The sequence below is a fragment of the Urocitellus parryii genome, chromosome 6 (assembly GCF_045843805.1).
Source record: "Urocitellus parryii isolate mUroPar1 chromosome 6, mUroPar1.hap1, whole genome shotgun sequence".
NCBI classification, from domain to species: Eukaryota; Metazoa; Chordata; class Mammalia; order Rodentia; family Sciuridae; genus Urocitellus; species Urocitellus parryii.
The window spans coordinates 193,796,463-193,814,738 of record NC_135536.1 but is presented as its reverse complement, the minus strand read 5'-3'; the positions used below and the strand labels follow the sequence as shown (position 1 = coordinate 193,814,738).

Sequence of the window (18,276 nt, the reverse complement as noted above, 5' to 3'; positions counted from 1 at the left end):
TGGGGAGAGCCTGGCCACCACCCAGAACCCCAGCTTGGGCACCCCGCAAGGCTCCAGGATTCTGCCTGCACCCTCTCCTGGGGACTGCGATACGGCTGGGGGGTCTCCCCACCACCAGCCCCCGCCCGTCCTGCATACACCCCCAGGGCAGCAAGGGATCCTCCTACAGTGACTGGACTGGGGTGAGAGCCACAGGGCCCCAAATCGAAGGGGCATGTGCTCCCAGGCTGTGCAAGTTGAAGGTGCTTTTCACCTACAAGAACCCTCCTGTGTCTACCTGCCCAAGCCCCCCCCCCCATGGCTTACAGAATAAAAGTGAACTCCCTGCAGGGCCTGGGGAACGTCTCCCCACCCGTGCTGCTCTCTAGCACACCGGCTTCTCATTTCCACCCCAGGGCCTTTGCACTCCCCGCTTTCATAGAACTGTTAAGGGTTTCGTAGGGTTTGCATGACGGACTCAGTCTCCTCTGCCAAGATAAGAGACTCATGTCAGCTCCTTGGACAGGCCCGTCTAAGGCGGTGCCCTGTCCCAGGCTCTCTCTGTATTTATCATCCATTTATTTCCCTCAATCACCCCCCGGAGGGGCAGCCCCATGAGGGCAGAGATGGTCTGTGGTGGTCCCCGGCCCCGGCCCCTGTGTAGTGCCTGCCACGATTCTGCTGGAGTCCTGTGGGTTCTGCAGCTGCGGTGGCTGCTGAGCTGGGCAGGGCCACCCAGGAGCTGGGCCTCTGAGGCTCAGGGGCCGGTCACGGTCACCCTGCCCCACCACCCTCCAGCCAGCCACTCTGGGTCCCCGGGCAGGGCTCTCTCGGGACGGCCCCAGGCAGGGTCCAGGGCTGGGCACTTTGCCCTCCTGTAACGGCCACCTGCTCCGTCCTGACACGCAGAGCTGGGGACTTGGACGGCAGAATCCGACCTGAGCCAGGGTTCCTGGTGGGGGGACGAACTCCGGCCTCAGCCTCCTCACCTGCTGAAAGCCGGGTCTCTGCCAGCCGAGCCCTGCAGGACGGTCTGTGGGGGCCTGTTCTGTGCCACCTCGTATGATGGCGGAGAGCATGTGCCCTGCTGGGGACTCTGGCTAGGAACTCAACACCTCTGTGCCTCAGTTTCCTCATCAGCAAACTGGGTGTGAAGGATGAGACCCGTCCCTCGCTGCAGAGGCTGGACGGCACAGGGAGGGTCAGCATAGTGTCACCAGGCCGCGTGGCCACCCTGCAGCCTCCCTAGGTCCAGGACCCCCGCTACAGGTGCTACTGTCCCCATTTCACCAGAAAACGAGGCTCCTCACGGCCCCACCAGCGCCCACAGGGAGTCTGCACCGGTCCCCCGACTGCCCGGCGCCAGCTCCCCCCAGACCCCCCAGCTCCTCGCATCAGACGGCGCAGGGCCATCCCCGGGCCCTCGGTGGGAACGTCCCCAGTCACCTCTTCAGATGGCCTCATTTTAAACTAAAACTAGGAGACACATTTCTGAAGGAGGACTGTGTCCAGGCACCAGTGGAGACGACGTCCCTTCCCCGCAGAGCCGCTCCACACCGCGGAGCAGGGCGCAGGGAGGCCCCGCCAAGCCCCTGAGCGCGATTCCTGCCCGGGCTCCTGGGGGGCTCAGCGCATCGAAGGGTCCATGTTCGCAGGGCCCCAGGCCCGCTCCGCCCTGGCCCTGCCCCGAGCACTTCGCAGGTGCCACCCGCGTAACCCGCGCAGCCACTCATGGCTCTTGTGCCCGCGGTGCGGATGGCAAAGCTGGCTCAGGGAGGCAAGGCCACTTTCCAAGGTCACGTGGAGAGAAGAGCCCGAACCCAGTGGCTGGACAGTCCCCCTGGAGGCAGCCCCGCCAGCAGGTCCCGAGAGCCAGCCTCCGCCTCCGCAGCGAGGCCGTAAGGGGGTGCAGGAGGGGGGGGGGCTCCTGGCCAGGGGGCTGGGTCCAGGACAAGGTCCGCTGGACTCTGGTCATGCCCCTTGGTCTTGGAGCCCCTCCTCCCGGGTGGGGGACCTCCCAGCCGAGCCCCTTCCTCCTGGATGGAGGCTGCGGAGAACGGGCTGATTTCTCCCTCGGCGCCCGTCCCGTCCCGGGTCCATCCCTGGCGAACCCCGGCTCGGCCCCCCCTGGCCTCTGCCAAAGAAACCAACTGAAGGTGACACGAGGCTTCCGCCTCCGTTTCCCTTCTTGGTAAAACACTCCAAGAAGCTGAACCTGCGGGGTCTCTGGCCACCCCACGGCCCCCTGACCGCAGGCCTCCAGCCCACAGCCGCCGCCGCTCACCCAGGCTCCTTGCCAAGGCCCCCTGGTCCCCTCTGTCCAGCCAGCAGCACAGCTCGGGGGACACCCACCGTCCTGGCGTCCAGACAGCCCCTGCCTCTGGATCCACCTGCCCGCCTGCAGGGCGCGACCTCAGGTGCCCCCCACTGTGGGGAGATGCCCGGCCATCCAGGCCCCTGGGGGACCCAGTGGTTGTGTCCTCGGAGACCCCCAAGTCCAACGAGAGGAGCGGAGGGGGGCTGGGATGGATCGGGGACATGGCCGGAGGTGGGGGGCCCCGGGGTGTGCAGAGGTGCCCTGGGAGCGGGGCCAGGGCCTCCCAGGTGCCCCCCTGGCCTGGCCCACCTGTGGCTCCTTCCCTCTTGTACTCTGGGGACGTGCAGCCAGGGCCTCCCGCCTGTGAGCACAGCACAGGGGGCAGGATGACCCCCGGGTGGTCACCACAGTCTCCTTAGGTTCCTTCCTCCACCTCGGCTCTCACCCAGCCAGAGGATCCTGAACACATCAGTGGGGCCTCCGCCCGCAGCCAGGTCCCTCCACCATCTGCCCCACCACCGCCGGCTTCACCCCCTCCCTCTCTCCTTGGTTCCAGCCACAGGGCCTCTGTGGAGCCGGGCCAGCCCTACCCCAGGACTCTGCGTGCTCTTCCCTCCGCCTGCAGCCTCCATGCAGGTTGCTTGATGGCCCCTGCTCACCTCCTTGCAGTGCAGTCTCTGCATCCCCCAGGCACGTTCGTCACCTCTGGCAACTAGCTACTTCACTGTCAGTCTCCCTGCAGAATGTCACCTTCCTGGACCTGGGGTGTTGCCAACGTTGTTTATTTCCATGTCCCAGCACCTAAAACAGGGCTTGGCTCCCAGCAGGCACCGGCACCGGGACTGCCTTAGCAGAGAAACGTCCCCCTCCTCTGGCCATGTCCCCGCCCTCGCCCCACCCCGTCATCATGTCCCCTCCCCTCTCTCACCCCGACAGTGGGGTGGACCCCGTGGGCCAGGGCGGCCAGCAGCACCTCCCATCTCTCGGGCTCCAGCAACTGGCCCAGGACAGATGTGGGACCTGGCACCGGGTCTGGCCAAGGGGACAGAGTCCCGGTGCCTGTAGAGGCCTACTCTGGAGGCAGATGGCTGCCAACCGGGTGCCCAAGAGCAGTCGGAGAGACGGGCAGAGGGACAGAGGGAGGGAGACGGTCAGACACCCCAGGGACGGCAGAAAGGCTGCTCTGGGTGCTGGGTGCTGCTGGCGCCCAAGAGAAGAAGTGGAAGACCCTTGCAGAACCCAGGGTGTACCCTGGAGCCAATCCTAGGCCCCGGGGAGGGTCCCCTGGAGCCACCTGGTCCACACGGCGGCAGTTTACAGTGGGAGGCGCCAGGGCCACCGCCAACCTGAGGAGCCGACCTCGCCCCAATCCCCAGGCCCCCCTAACACCACCCTGAGTTCAGACGCTCCCCTCACGGGAGGAAGCAGAGGCGGAGGGGGGGTTCTGGAACCTTCCGGCTGCCAAGCACTCCCCGTCGGCTGTCTCTGCCGGGTGGCCCGGGAGGCCCCCCCATGCAGCAGGTCAACGGCCTGGTTGGGCTGGCCCAGGGGACACCCAGGGGGCGGGAGGAGGGGCCCAGGTGGTGGCTGCCAGGCACCGTCCCTGGCAGCTTGCTGGGGACTCACAGCTCCAGGAGGCAGCCCTCTCCCGGCTCCCTGATGTCACCTGCCCAGGGACGTGGGCCACTCAGGCCCTCCACTTTGCTCTCCCTTTCCTGGAGGGCAGCGTCTGCCCCCGCAGCCCTGACTCAGAAGGCACCTGGATGTCCCGGCCCCGGGACCCACACGCTCACGTAGAAACCAAGGAGGAGACGGACTGAGGGCAGTCGGGGAGGGCTGCCCGAAGGAGGCCTCAGAGTCAAGGCTGGAAGTCTCACAGGATGCAGCTCTGCACATCCACGGGGGGCGGTCCTGAACCTCACAGGCCCAGAGGCTGTCTGGGCGGGGGTGACACACGCACATCTGTCCGGCCGTCCCCTCTTCCTGGCCCCAGCCTCCTCCCCTCTCTGGGGCAGACAGAGAAAGGACAGTCCCTCCCAGCCCAGCCTCCTAGCCCAGGGCACGGGCAGGCTCTCCACCTGCCCCTGGAACCCAGGTGAGGCAGAGGACCCAGCCGCTCCCTAGGGCAGGACAGGGGACAAGGGTCCTTCAGAGGGAGGGGAGAAGGTGAGGTCAGGATGGGCTCAGGATCTGGAAAGGAAAGGGGCTTAGAGTCGGGTGGAAAGCAGCCCAGCCCCAGGGCCCGCCACCTGCAGAAGTTACGATGCAACAAGGAAGTCCCCAAGGCTCCCAGAGCCAGGCAGGGCTCGCAGGACAGCGGGAAAGCAAGCCCTGACCTCGCGGCATGGACACTGTACAGTGCCCACACAGCGTCCATGTATCAGAAGCTGGAAGGCCTCCAGCAGGGGCAGGAAGGGTGAGAAACGGGCCTGGCGGACCCGGGCACGGAGTGGGTGGCTCACCAGAGCGTATGGCGAGTTTGGAAACAACATGCTCCGTGCGTCCAGCGAGCAGATGGTGGAAAGGCTGGGATTCACTCTCTTAGACACCTGAGCATCTGCTCCCTTGCCGCAGTCTGGTTGGGCACAAATAACCAGGAGGTCACGAGCCACTTGTAGGTTCAAACAGGAACTACTTTATTGCCCGAACCCCACGGGAACTCTCTAGAACTCCACGGAACCAACAGGAACTCGACGGGAACTCGGCGAGAACTCAAAAGTAGTGGGCACCCGAGATAGCGGGAGCCGCCTTATTGCTGGACAGCAGAGGTTCATATACACAACTGAATACACAGCTGGCTTCAATCTAGCATCATCAGTCACGGCCATCAGAGTACCCCAATAATCATACACAGCTCAACCCAATTATCATCATCCCGATGGCTCGCTGGCGTTACCTCGCCACCACTCCTTCTGGCAAAATGCCGGGCGCCATCTGGACTTGGTGGTGGCTCTCAACACTCCCTGGCCGCAGGGTGCTGGATCAGTCAAGAGCCACAGAGCAGCAGGAAAACCAAAGCCCACGGGGAGCCCCCAGGGCACTGGGCTGGGCGGGGTCCCCAGCCCAGGGCCTGGGTTTGAACCTCCTCCGCTGCTCACTGGACCTGGGAAGGTCACTTCTGTGGCCTCAGGGGCCTCATCTGCACAGGGGGGACCGCACAGCCTCACCCAGTACAGGTGTGAAGGCAAGATGGCTTACTACTCCAGGCGCCTTTAGAACAAATTGGTATACAATCGGCACCCAATAAATGCTGGCTAGTGTTATTTGCTGGGTTTAAGCCACCCAGCACCCACGCTGCAGTCACCAGCCCTGTGTCACAATGTTCCTGAAACCGTGACAAACACCTGAGCAGGACCCCAAGGAACGCAGGGCTCCACCTGGAAATGTCTGGGCCACAGCTGGAGAGTCTCCGGGGTCCCTTGGGTCACCTGGAGGCTGTGGTGGGCACGGGCTGGCCTCCGGGGCTCGTGAGCATCGCGAGGGTCAGTGCTCAGCCTTGAGAGTCCAGAAAGGAGCGGCCTGTTCACAGTCATGGTCACTGTCCTGTCCATGTCCGACGAGAGCTGAGGACTGCTGTGTCCCCCCTCTGGGAGCCACGTCCCCACCCCGTGGGACTCGAGGGGGGGGTCCTGCAGGCAGCCTGAGGTCTGGTCACCTCTGGAAGGAGACCCCTGTCTGCAGTGGCCTTTGGGTGGAGTGGGGACACAGACAGGCCCACAGGGGCCAGGCGGAGGCCTGGGGGGGTGGAGGGTTCAGATTGGGGGCAGGAGGGAGGTGAGCCCTGGACCACACGGCAGACCCCGCTTCACATGAGAACTTCAAGTCCATGTTAAACTCTGGGAGAGCAAAGCCCTCGGAAGGTGGCCGAGGAGCTCCCTGCAGACCTTCAGAGCCGCCTCGTCTTTCCTGAGCACTTACTATGTGCCAGGGGCTGTGTGTGCCAGGCAGTGGGCATGGGGCAGGCCTTTGTCCTCAGGTCCTGGCATTCTGGTGGGGAAGACTCCAAAGCGGAGATTTGGATTGTCCTGTGAGCTTGAAGGAAGCTGTCACAGTGCCAGGAGAGAGGAATTTGGGAGAGGCCTCTTGGAGGAGGAAATACTGGAGCTGAGACCAGAAGGTGGGTGAGAAGCTGCTTATGGACAAAGTGCTTCCTAAGCAAAGAAAAAGCACATGCAAAGGCCCTGTGGTGGGAATGAGCAGAATGAAGCCGGACATGGCAGAAGCAGGGAGCAAGAGTGACAAGCTGGCATGGTGAGGGGTGGCTTATTTGCTGGGTTTCCCCAGCCCAGGATTGCAGGCAGGCCACGCCCTCTGTCCTCCCTGGGCCCTAGAGGAAATGGGAGTCAGATACAGGCATTCCCACCTCTGCTCTTTGTTTCTTTGTCTCACTGAGGACAAAGCTCCGGGTTAGTCACAAAGTTACTTCTACAAAAGGCCTTTGGCCAAAAGCAGTGAACTTGGGCTCAGTCTTGACTCATGCCTCACTGTGGGCTGGCGCTCAGCAGGACTGCCACAGCTGCCCGCCACTGGAGCCCCACCTCGCCCCTGTGTTTCAACCCCACCTGCCCCTGGCCTGTGTGCACCCCACAGAACACGCGTGTCCCCGGGATTGCCACTTCTCCCGGAAGAGCACACAGAGGGGGAAAGGACAGTTGGAGCCCCAGTATCAATAATCCAATCACCCCGCCGTCCCCCCCACGGCCTCGGGAACGGCCGACGCCCGCAGGGCTCCAGAAGCAGGGGATGGAGAGGCTGCGTGCCCCGCAGAGTGGGTCCGGAGGCGGGGGCACCTAGCGTGGCGGCAGCCAGGTCAAGGCGTCCCCCGCAGGGGCCAGCAGCAAGTCCCCCATTTTCCAGATGAGGACGCTGAGGTGCCACTGGGAGTCGGCATCACCCACAGAGAGAAGGGGCCCGGGGTCCCAGCGGCACCTGGATGACAGGGACCCTGACCAGAAAGGCCGCGACGCGGACGTGGGCGCCCGCTCAGCCTCCACGACGTGGTTCACTCTGCCCCGCCAGCTCTTCTGGGGGGGGGGGCACTGGGCAGGGGCCGCGCAGAAACCTCCAGCTCCCCTCCTCTGTCCAGCATCTGGCCCCCTGCAAGGGGGCCACCCTCTCCTGCCAAGGGTGACCCTGTGACCAAGCCAGGTCCATGGGACTCGCTGTGCCCCGGCCTCCAGGGCGAGGTGTCCAGGGCCCTGTGTAGCTGGCGCCCCTGCCTGGTCCTTCCCCAGCCTGGCCCTGGCCTTCCCAGCCACGTCCTGGGTCTCCCAGCTCCTGCCGCCGAGTCCTGCTTCAGCGTGGGTGGGAGGCCAGCCACGGCCACTTGTAGCCTGTGGTGCCCGGTGACTTCAGCAGACCCTGAAGGTCCCACTGTCCGGCATTCATGCCCCGGCAGGCCCCCCCATGCAGCCTGGCTGGCTCTGTGGCCAGTTGGGACCAGAGGTGGCAGAAGTGAGGCCAGGTTGGGGCCAAGGCCTGAAGCCTTCACTTCTGAGCTCCCTGCAGCCACCATGTGGGGAGGAAGCCCAGACAGCCACGAGGAGGGGCCAGGTGGCTGCTGACCCCAAGTGAGCTCCTGACCGGTGACCAGCCAAGCTGCCAGCTGTCTGAGCGGAGTCAGCTCGGACCTTCCGGCTAGTTCCGCAGGAAGCGGGAGGACCCCCGTCAGCCCCCAGCATCTCAGGGCCAGGAAGGGGACCCACCACTCGCTCGCTCAGGGCCACCCACCGGGGCCTCACGGGCCGCCTCAGGCCCCTCACTGTGCCCCTCACTGTGCCAGGTGACAGGTACTCAGCAGCAGCAGCTCCATCAACACCAACAAGCTGGCCAGGCACTGTCCTCGCAGTGTGGCCTTCGGTGTGAGTGTGGAGTGCCACGTGGGCTGGGCAGGGAACCCCCTGGGTAAAGTGGGCCTGTGTAGAAAGGCCACCGTCCCCCCCGTCCCAGTGACTACTTATAACAGAGGAGCAAGAACAGGGGCATCGGCAGGGCCATGACACCCACCAGAGCTTGGTCCAGCCTCGGGCAGCGGGGATGGGGCAGGGCAAACCCGGGCCACAGCCAGACGGGGCCTGGGACCCCTGCTTCTCAGGAGGAGCCCCAAGTCCTAACTGCTAAGACATGAAGTCCTGAAATGTCAGAAACCTGACAACTAATTTTCTAGAACGTTCAGAATAGCGCACAGGTTCAAAAACACTCTGGGAGTCCAAGGCGGCCCCCGGCCAGCAGCCGTGCTGCCCTTCCCAGCAGGATGGCCGCAGGGAGCGGCTGCTGGGTCTCAGTTTCCTTGTCTGTAGTCTGTAGAACAGGGGCGGGACACCCCGGCAGCACTGAGCTGTTCAGCGTGCACAAGAGCAAGCGCCCGGCGCCCACGGGTACCAGAAACACCCTCTGCTGGACCCGAGTGAGCCTCGGGCGCGGAGTCAGGGAGGAGGCGGAAGGAAGCCGGCCTGGAGCCCCCCAAGATGAACTGTCACGCCCAGGGGGCCTGGCAGCGGACCCCACAGTCCCTGCGGTGACATAAGTGTACGGTCCCGAGAGCGGCTAGGGCTGGGGAGTGTGAGAAACAGCCCTCCTGTCCCCACCTGGGCTCTACCAACGACGGACGGGTTCGGACTCCCTCGCCCCAGCAGTCACCTTGAAGCAAGGGCACCCGATGACGCCGACTCAGACTCCGCGCCCCTGTGGAGTGCCAGGCCTGCCCCAGGTGCTGGGGTTCAGCAGGGGACAAGACGGCAATGCCCCCCAGCCCCAGAGCTTACGGTCCACAAGGGAGGGGACAAGGACAAGCCCTTTGAGTGTGACAAGTGTCTTGCACGTCAATAAGGTGCCATCCTAGCACTCTGAGGAGGTGACAGTGGAAGGATCAGGAGGCAGACTTGGGAGCTGTGGGGGGCACAGTGCAGGCAGAGGAGCAGCAGGTACAAAGGCCCCGAGGCTGGAAGGAGCTTGGCTGTGTCGAGGACCAGAGGGACCAGGGGGCAGGCGCGACAGGCACAGGAGCAGGGAGAGCCACCTCTCCGAGCCAAGAGTCTGGGCTTTATTAGGTCCAACGGGCCCTTGGAAGGAGCCTTTCGGGACAGCTCCCTCCTTCCAGGAGCCCTCTTGGGACCTGGCGGAAATGCCCTGCAGAAGGACCCCGCCAGGACCTTCCCTCCGCCCGAGTAGCTCTCCAGCAGGACGTTGAGTTGCAGGGGCAGCTGCTGGGCTCCGACTCCAACCCCAAGGCACCGGGTCAGCCTGCCTGGGTGTGGCCTGGGCGCAGAGTTCCTCTGGAGACCAAGCACCTTCCCTCGCACATGGTGACCGGCCTCCTCGGGTCCCCAGGGGGTGCAGGGTCCTGGCTGGAGGTCAGGCCCGGGGCTTTGCTTCTTCTCCGACTTGGCCCCAAAGAAGGGATGGCTGCGGCCTGGAGGCTCCAGAGCACACCGGCCAGAAGCTGCAGAATCCAGCTCGAGGCCCAGCGTCACCTCCGATGGCTGCCACCTCTCCAGCTGGCTTTCCCTGTCTGTCACAGGGAGATCAATGGCTTTCCTTACAGGCAGAGTGGCCAAAAGACCAGGGGCTTTGGCCAGGTGCCAGAGCACTTCAAAAAGCTCAGAAAGGACCTAAAATGTGACAGTGATGACCGCCGTGACAACGCGGCTTCCATTTGACTGGCCTTGTTCCAGGGTCCCCAACTCCAGAGGAAGCTGCCAGCCCCTCCCCCAGCTTACAGAGGGGAGTGCAGCTCAGAGAGGGTAGGTGACTTGCCCAGCCCCACACAGCTCCCTCGAGGGTGGGCTTGGCCTTGAACCCAGGTCACAGAGCCCCCCCCCACTCTGAGCCCCTCGGGACAGGCTGATGGTCATCGTTCTGGTCATCACCCGACTGGGATGCATCTGGTGGGGGCACGGGCGTGTTGGATAGTTTGAGGCTCCACCGTGGAGAACCCCCACCTCCAAGACAGCCCTCGAAGTTCCCAGGGGACCCTCATGCAGGTAGAAAAGCCATCTGTGGTCCCTGAGCCAGGACATGGCTCTGACTCTCAGGTAGACAACATTTGCGCCTGGCTTTACCCTACCCCGGAGTAAACCGCGGGAAGACGGGTTTGTTCCACTTGGAGACTTCGGGAACCCCCTTGTTCATGGCCATCCTGCCTATAGCACCTGAGCTGCCCAAACTGCCCACCGGCGTCCAGCTGACTGGCAGCTGCCAGGCTGACGTGATCCTCCCCACCTGGGCATCTGGCAGCGCAGGTCTGCTGGTGCAGAGCAGGGCACTTACCAACTGCAGCACTCACGCTCCCTGTGGGTTACGGGCACCTCTCTGGTGAGGTGTGGAGGTGGCTCATGTGATCTATGAGTCTGTTTCAGGCAAACCTGGGGAAAGTATTTGCTGGAAGAAGGCAGCGTTTGGTTTGCTCGTCTGGGAAATACTGGCCTAAGTCAAGCAGCAAACCCAACACCTCCCCATGTGTGGTTTGGAGGTGAGCATACATAGAACCCAACCCCAGGCCAATGAGACATAAAACAAAGTGTGCCGGACAGTGGGTGCTCCTAGAAGGATTTTCTTCTCTGAGTAAAAGGGAGTCAGTCAGGAGTACTCCTCTCTGTTCTCACTTTGCTGGGGGATGTGATGTCTGGGATTGTGGCAGCCACACTGACCCCACGAGACAACAAAGTTGAAGACAGAAGAGAACACAGGGACAAAGGCTAGGAGGAGTCTGGGCTTTGGACGACAGGGATGTACTGATGACTAAGCCCTGGACTCCCCTGATTTTGCTATGCAAGAAATAAACATCTCTACTGCGTAAGCCACTCGGGGCCAGTAGTCTGCTACTCCAAGTGAATACACCTAGATCCACAAGCAAATAACTAAGACTCCAAGTCAATAAGAACCCCGGGAGGTGTTTCTGGTCTCTGGTCAGGCCTGTGGACAGCATCTCTGTCCGCAGATTTTGTGCAGTCCAACTTTAACCGAGAGCGAGTGTCTCCGGGACTCCCAAAGGCGGACGGTTCCCTTAAAGTTCCGCCTCGTGGCTACTGACGTGGGTCAGCTCCCCACTGGGGTCTGGACCACAAGCCAGTAAGAAAGCTGTGGGCCACATCCCTCCCGGACACATCTGGCACCCACCTGGCCAAACATACCTCGGGTACTGCTGGTCCCCAGGCCCTGCCCCCACCCCCCTCCAGTCCTGCTCCTAAGAACTCCCGAGTCTGGGGTGGAATCCATCTCCACCTCGGCCAGGTGCGAGCGGCAGAGGGGAGGCCTTTCATAAGACCAGGCTGCAGGTCAGAGGCCAGCGCCGCCGGGCACCGTGTGTTTTGGAAATGCATTAAGAGACTGTGGGGAATCAAAGCGCTCCAGCTGGAGAGGATCCTGAGGCCCTGGTCGGGTGGAGGAGCATCTCCGGACCACCGCTGCCCCACCAAGGCGGCTTCCCAATACCCTCCGGGCTGGGAGCCCACCCTACCCCAGGCAATTTCCCAGGGCCCTGCGGAGTGCCCACTGTTGGGTTTTCTCTGCTAATCATGGGGCGGAGGGGCTGCGGACAAGGGGAGGCTCAGCCTGAGCCCTCGGTGACTTCTTGACCGACCGTCGGCGGGGAGCACGGGCCTGAGGGGAGCAGGTGGCGTGCCAAAAATACTCATCATAGATGCCGGGAGGCCCCGGGGGTGGAGGGGAGAACGCCACTCCGGGAACACGACGCATTCTCCCGGACCATTCTCCCGGACCAGCGGGTCCAGCAGGGGCTTAAAATAACACGGATATGCACCGACTCCCAAATCCAGGTCACCAGCCACTCAGCAGACGGCGGCCCCAGATCCACCACCCACAGCTTCCCCAGGACGGTGGAGAGTCGGAGCGCACCCTTCCCAGGCTCAGGCCAGCTCGCCCCCCTCCCCCAAGCCCCCTTTCCTGGTTTCCCCATTAGGGCCCCAAGCAACCAGGCTGCCAATCACCCGATTCCTTGGCGCTGGGGGACGGGCTGGGGACTGGACCACTCCTGGGGTGGGGCGGCCCCTCCTGGGCACTGCAGGGTGCTCAACCCCGGGTTTCACCCTCCAGGGGCCAGCAGCGCCCCCCACAGGCAAAAACACCTCCGGACCCGGCTCCACATGCCCCGCGGGACAAACCACCCTTGGCAAAGAGTAGTGGACCCACCAGAAATAGCCCCGTGCACCCATTCACAGGGTGTCCACTGTCACCACCAGGTCACGGTCGGCTCCCAGTGCACGGCTGACACACCTGGCCCGGTCCCAGCTCTGCCTAGAAGCACCCGCCTGGCAGCAGCCACAGGATCTCCTTGAAACTCCCATCCTGCCACCCTGGGCTTCAAGTCCCCAAGGCTTTCCCTTTCATTTAACCAAGTCTAACCGTCTCACCTCCCCCTTCCTGCCACTCCCTGCCAGAACCCTGAGCGGCCCAGGTGGACCCCTCCTGCCTCTGGGCCGGACACTGGCTGCACTCTCCACCTGGAGAGCTCTCCCCCAAGGTCAGCTCCTTCCTAAACTTCAGGCCACAGCCCAAAGGTCACCTTCCTCACAGAGTCCCTCTGCCTAAGGTGTCCCCAGCCACTGTCCCCCCAGTGCCATCATGGTTCATCACCCTGTTTCCACGGTAGGGCTTTTCGCTGACGCCACCTGGTCCGTGGGCATGTCTCCTTGGGACCTTTGTTTCTGGCCCCCTTGACGGTCCCGGGGCCTGACACGGGGCCTGGCTCCCAGCAGACGTCCGCCCAGCACGTGGGCAGCTGGAGCAGCCTCTCGGGTTCTGCGGGTCCTGGGCTGCCGTCAGGTTCGAGATGAGGGATGCCCATCGAGCACCCCCCATCTCATCTCAGCTCCTGGCTTTCGGCAGCAGAAGGCAAACCCTGTTCCAGGGCCCCTTTCCCAGACCTTCTGAGGCACGTGGTGTGCCCAGCACTCCCCGGGAGCCTGGTGCAGCAGGGACTGGCCACGGGCCTGGAGTCTGCATTTTTTAAGCAAATAGGTCAAGATGCTTCTCATGGCGGGAGTTTGGGCAGACCTGGCCCCCAGCACGCCCAGGGTCAAGGCCAGGCTGCATTCCTCATGCGTGGAAGAGCTGAGCCAGGCCCCTGCTGCCTGAGGACCCTCGTGGAGGTGGAAGGAGGGGCTCCTGGGTCCTCACCTGGGCCAGGGGTGGAGACAGGTGCCTCTGGCCGTGGCTGCTCACGTCAGTGTGGTCACTTGCTTCCCCCCAAACCAGGGCTCCCTTCCACCGAGGACCCCCGCTTGTGTTCCTGAGGCTTTGGGGGGCCCGGCAGTGAGCTCCCCAGGGTGGAGCCTGAGGCTGGCCTGAGCCCAGTGCCCGTCAGGCTTTCCTTGAGTGGGCACTGGTTTGCCTGAGCACAGCACAAGAGCACAGAGGGGTACCTGGGGCTCAGGTGGGATCTACCTGGAAAGAGGTTGGTTCTTTCCTTTTGGGATCAGCCAGAGGGGATGAGAGGGCAGCTCCTTTGCAGCGGTCTTGCCCCTCATTATGACCACGGCCAGCGTTCACCTTGACATTGATGATCTCATGTCACCCTTCACCACACACCAGGGGCTGGGTGCTAGGATCAGCATCATTTGTGGGAGAACGCTGGAGCCCAGAGAGGCTTGGTCACACGCCCCCGTCTCACTGCTGGGCAGGTGGCCAGGAGGACCGGCTGTCCTAACCACCGTGCCTGTGGCTGCCAGAGCCTGCCACCCTCGGAGCTGCAGAGGCTGGAACGCAGCACAGAGACGAGAGGAACGGTTCTCACTCAAAACCCGAGCCCTGAGTCCAGCTGCTCTCGGGCCAGAGTCACCTTAGATGTGGGGTTATGAAAACCCACAGGCTGCTGCTTTGTAAGCTGGTTTGATTTTTTTTTTCTTTCTGTTGCTTCCAAGAGAAAGGATCCTGATTGCTCTACAGTCCTTCTAGGAAAATACCCCTCCAATTCCATTCGAAACTTGCACACAGCAGCTGCTCAGTGAACACCAGCAGAGGCGGGTGAGCCCTGGCTTCCTGCCCACCAACCGCCGGGTCTGTAACCCCAACGCCCAACTGCAGCCAGCCCAGCGCATCTTCCCCCCGAGGCTCCAAGTGAGGCCTAGTTCCCTAGCAACCACCCCATTAGGCAATCATGCCATTTATCAGGATGCCAATTAATTATAATGATCTTAATGATCTCCCAATTAGATACAGCCTTGGGTCTGGCTGGAGCAGGGGCATCTGCAGGATGCCCACCAGGGCCCGGGACAAGGCGGCCTGCAGAGGCAGACCCCAGGGAGGCCCCCTCACCTGCCGTCGGTGCTGAGCTCCACCTTCCACACCTGTGGCCGGGCTGGGCCCAGCCACCCAGGACCCTGGACTCCATCACCAGCCACAGGGGGGCCTCTCCTCCAGGAGGATGTCCATCCTCTGGCCATGGTGCTTTTAAGGACTAAAGTCATGACTTCAGATTCTGGTAGCTTTTTTCTTGAGCCCCGTTTGGTGTTTCACTTTGCATTTTGATGGGGGGGGGGTGCACACATGCACAGCGGAAGGAAAAAGCATCTCACAGCTGCTTGCTTTCCTTGGGGCAAAAAACTCCACCCCCCCCCAAACCAAAAAACACCCCAAGGCAAACGAGACTCCCTAGTCATCGGAGGCTTCTGAGCGAGAAAGAGCAGTTTTACGAACTCTGCGTTCTTCACTGAGCATAGATTTTTCTTTTTCCTCCAGTTGGATAAAAAGGCCAAGGTCGTGGAGGAGGAGGACCCAGAGGTTCTGAGTGGAACCTACAGCCCCAGGGCTTCACCACTGACCCTGCCTGCAAGTCACACTCTCTGCGCCCCACGCCCCAGCATCCTCATCTTTACCATGACAACGGTCCCAGCACCTGCCCCTCAGAGTTTCTTATATCACATTGAAGCGCTCTGAAGTACTTGGCCACTAACACTAGCCAAGCACTGTCCACCGAGCTCACAACAAACCCTTCTTGTAACTACAAGCTGGCCAGGGTGCGGAGAGCCTTCCGCAGGACAGGGCTTCTGGTGGGGGGAGGGGAAACTCTCAGAACAGACACACGCTTGAGGAGAGCATGACTGTCCCCTCTGGCTGACCCAGGAGCCTAGAAGCTGCCCCCTTGAGGCAGGCCTGGGCAGAGGAGTCCACTCAAGCCAGGACAACAGAAGGGGAAACAGGATCCCAAGTGGAAGGCGGACTTCAAAGGGCAGGCTGGGAAACGGGCCCTGGGATGGCTGCTGAGGCAGGTCTGGCTATTCATGGTCACACACAGCCACAGAGAGCGCAGTGCCTCCCAAGCCCAGGTTTTTTCAATCAAATCATCAGTCAACCCTTAAGTCAGAAAACTTAACATGTTATTAGGGGTTTCAGAAAAAGCCATAAATTCAAATAAAAAACCCAAGAAGTAAACACAAAGCCCAAAGCCACACTGACCCTCAGCCGTGGCAGAGATACCAGCACTGTGCCTTTCTGCACACACGCTTGCCGGGGGAAGACGGTGTCCTCCTGAGCAGACGCCCCGTGCCCTCAGCCAAGATGCATGTCCCCCAGCTGCCCGTTCTGGGACTAAGTTCCCGGGGGGGGGGGGGGGGGCTGGTGGCCCTGAGCTCTCCCCCTCTATAACTGGACCTGCAAGGCTTAGGGGGAGGGGTCTTAGGTGCCCTCCCCCTTTCTGTCTTTAACAAATGGCTTTAATTAACCCACTCCTTGTGTAGGGGGAGGCGGAGTCACAGTGAGGAGCGCCCTCACTACCAACTGCAAGAACAATTCAGGGGAGAACAAATCTGGGGTGTCCTCCAGAGAAAGCCCTTCTCCACAGCTCCCTGTCACCCCAGAGACTTGGCTCCAGAGCCTCCTGGGGGGCCGGGGGCGGGGAGCAGGGGACAGATGGAGGGGGAGAGCACGGTGTCCCTACAAGCACAGATGAGCAAATACCCAGATTCAGACGTCAGCTGAATGTAATTACTTGGTTAATTAAATATTGACTTTTAACTCAAAAAGTGATTAGAACAAGCTGCAGGAAAGACTGTCCAGCAAGGGGGCGGGGCCAGCCAGAACTTTTAAGAAGGGGGGGGGGGAGGGCTGCGGCCAGAAGGCTTTGCAGCTCGCCCTACTATGTGCAGGGGGCGTGGTCCTCAGGGTCCCGCAGGGAGGGAAGAGTGGGCACAGGCCACAGTGCCCAGCCAGGCTTGGGGGTGTCTTCCTACGCTCCCCCAGAGTCTACATCTCCCCAGCTGCCCTCCAAGAGACCGGGGCTTCTGTGCACGGGCTGGTACCTTCCTTCATCCCCTTTCCCTGGGAAAAGCTCAGCTCCAGGCATGAGAGATGCCCCATAAAATGTTTGTAGAAGGAATGAATGAACTACTATAGGAATATTTTTATAAAATGCACTCCTAGTATCGCTGCAGCTTCACCGTAGACTTCTGAAACCCCAGGAGACCCAGGAGGGGCGCATCTCTCTACAGGGCGTGGAAACGGGTTCTGACCTGGTCTGGGAGGAAGTTTTCCTTTTCAATCTTGTTTGTCCTTTCGATATCCGCGACTCACTCTGAAGATCCCTTCCACTGCTTTTTCGGGTCCTGCCCGGACAAGCCCCATGTGCGCTGGCTTCTAGTCGATCTTTTGAGTCTAAACCCAGAGGGGTCAACGAGGCCGTGCCCCAGCGGCCGGTGGGCCCCAGCGCGCTTTCCCCCCGAGCCACCAGGGCTCGGAGTGGCGCGTCCACGGGTCAGGGGCACGGCGGGAAATCCTGGCCTGCACGCCCAGCCCGCCGGCGGGGTCAACCAGGTCACCCCCCTGCGGCCCGCCGGCGCCGGAGCCTCCCGCCAGCCCGCCGGGTCCCACCTCCGCGTAGCGCTGGGGCCGGAGCAGGGCGGCCGGGGCCGGCGCGGCTCACCTGGGCGGCGCTCGCGGCCATGCTCGCCCGGGTGAGGCTCCGGCTGCAGAAGCCCGCGCCGCCCGCAGCCCGGCCCGCCCTGCCCCGCGCCCGCTCACTCACCCGCGCGCTCGGCCGGGGCCTCACCCGGAGTGGGGCGCTCCGCCTCTGCTGCAGCCCAGCCGGGCCGCGGGGCGCAGGGGACTCCGCGCCGCTGCCGCCGCCGCCGCTGCTGCATCCCCGGCGAGAGCCGCGCTCCTCCTCCGCCTCTCCCCGCCCCGGCCCCCGCCCGGCGCACCGCCCTCGCCAAAGTCCGTCTCCGCGCCCCGCCCGGCCGCTCCGAATCGCCCCGGCCCGGCCGACCGCGCGGCCCGAGCCCGCCCTGGGCACGGCACGGCCGGCCCCCGCCTGCCCGCCTGCCGGCCGCGGCGCGGGGGAGGCGGGCGCGCGCCGGGGCGGGGGCGCCAGGCCGGAGCGGGAGCGGCGGGGCCGGGGGACACGCGGCGGCCTCCCCACGCCCCTGGAGAGCGAGCGCTTTACCTTCTAGCTCGGGGACGCACGGCCCGCCGATCCGGCCCTGCGGCCCCCAGCGCACGGCCCTCGCCGCGAAGTCCGGCTTCGGACCGGGCAGCCGGCGCGGAGCGGGGGTCCCGCGGCTCCCGGCCTCCGCTGCCTCCGGACTCGGCTGGCCGCGCTCCCGCCGCCGAGCGCGCACCCTCGCTGGGACACAGACGCACACTCACCGACACACACTCGCTCCTGCTCGCCCTCGGCGGAGAGTTGAAACAGATGTGGGATTCGCCCAGGAGCTGGAAACGAGGGAGGGACGCGAGCCAGAGCCGTGCGTGCGTGTGTGTGTGTGTGTGTGTACGCGCCAACCACACAGACGAGGGGCATTTCTAATAAATCAAACATCGTAATCAAGTCGGAGGGCCATCGATCAGGCCACTTGGCTGGGAACGGAGAGATCCTTGCCCCCTTTCTGCTTCCTTTTTCTCCTCCCTCGGAGCTGGAAGGAGCCAAGTGTCCTGGGGCGTGCGACAGCCCGGCCAGGCGCTCCCCTCGTAATGACACGTTAATAAATGTTTTCTTTTATCTGTTTTCACAAGGGCTCGCCCCGGTCTGC

General features: G+C 63.1%; 1 protein-coding gene across 3 annotated transcripts in view; it reads right to left on the bottom strand.

The window, feature by feature from the left end:
* Nucleotides 1-17,906, bottom strand: part of Sulf2 (sulfatase 2) — a 78,923-nt gene extending 61,017 nt beyond the window's left edge. Inside the window, exon 1 of one of the 3 annotated variants that reach the window (XM_077799487.1) lies at nucleotides 17,894-17,906. The gene's annotated coding sequence lies outside the window, so the exon portion shown is untranslated. Of the gene's footprint in view, nucleotides 1-17,273; nucleotides 17,351-17,690; nucleotides 17,807-17,893 lie in introns of those variants that run through there. The other 2 variants (XM_026390962.2, XM_026390961.2) reach the window with 2 other exon arrangements.
* Nucleotides 17,907-18,276: the final 370 nt, after the last annotated feature.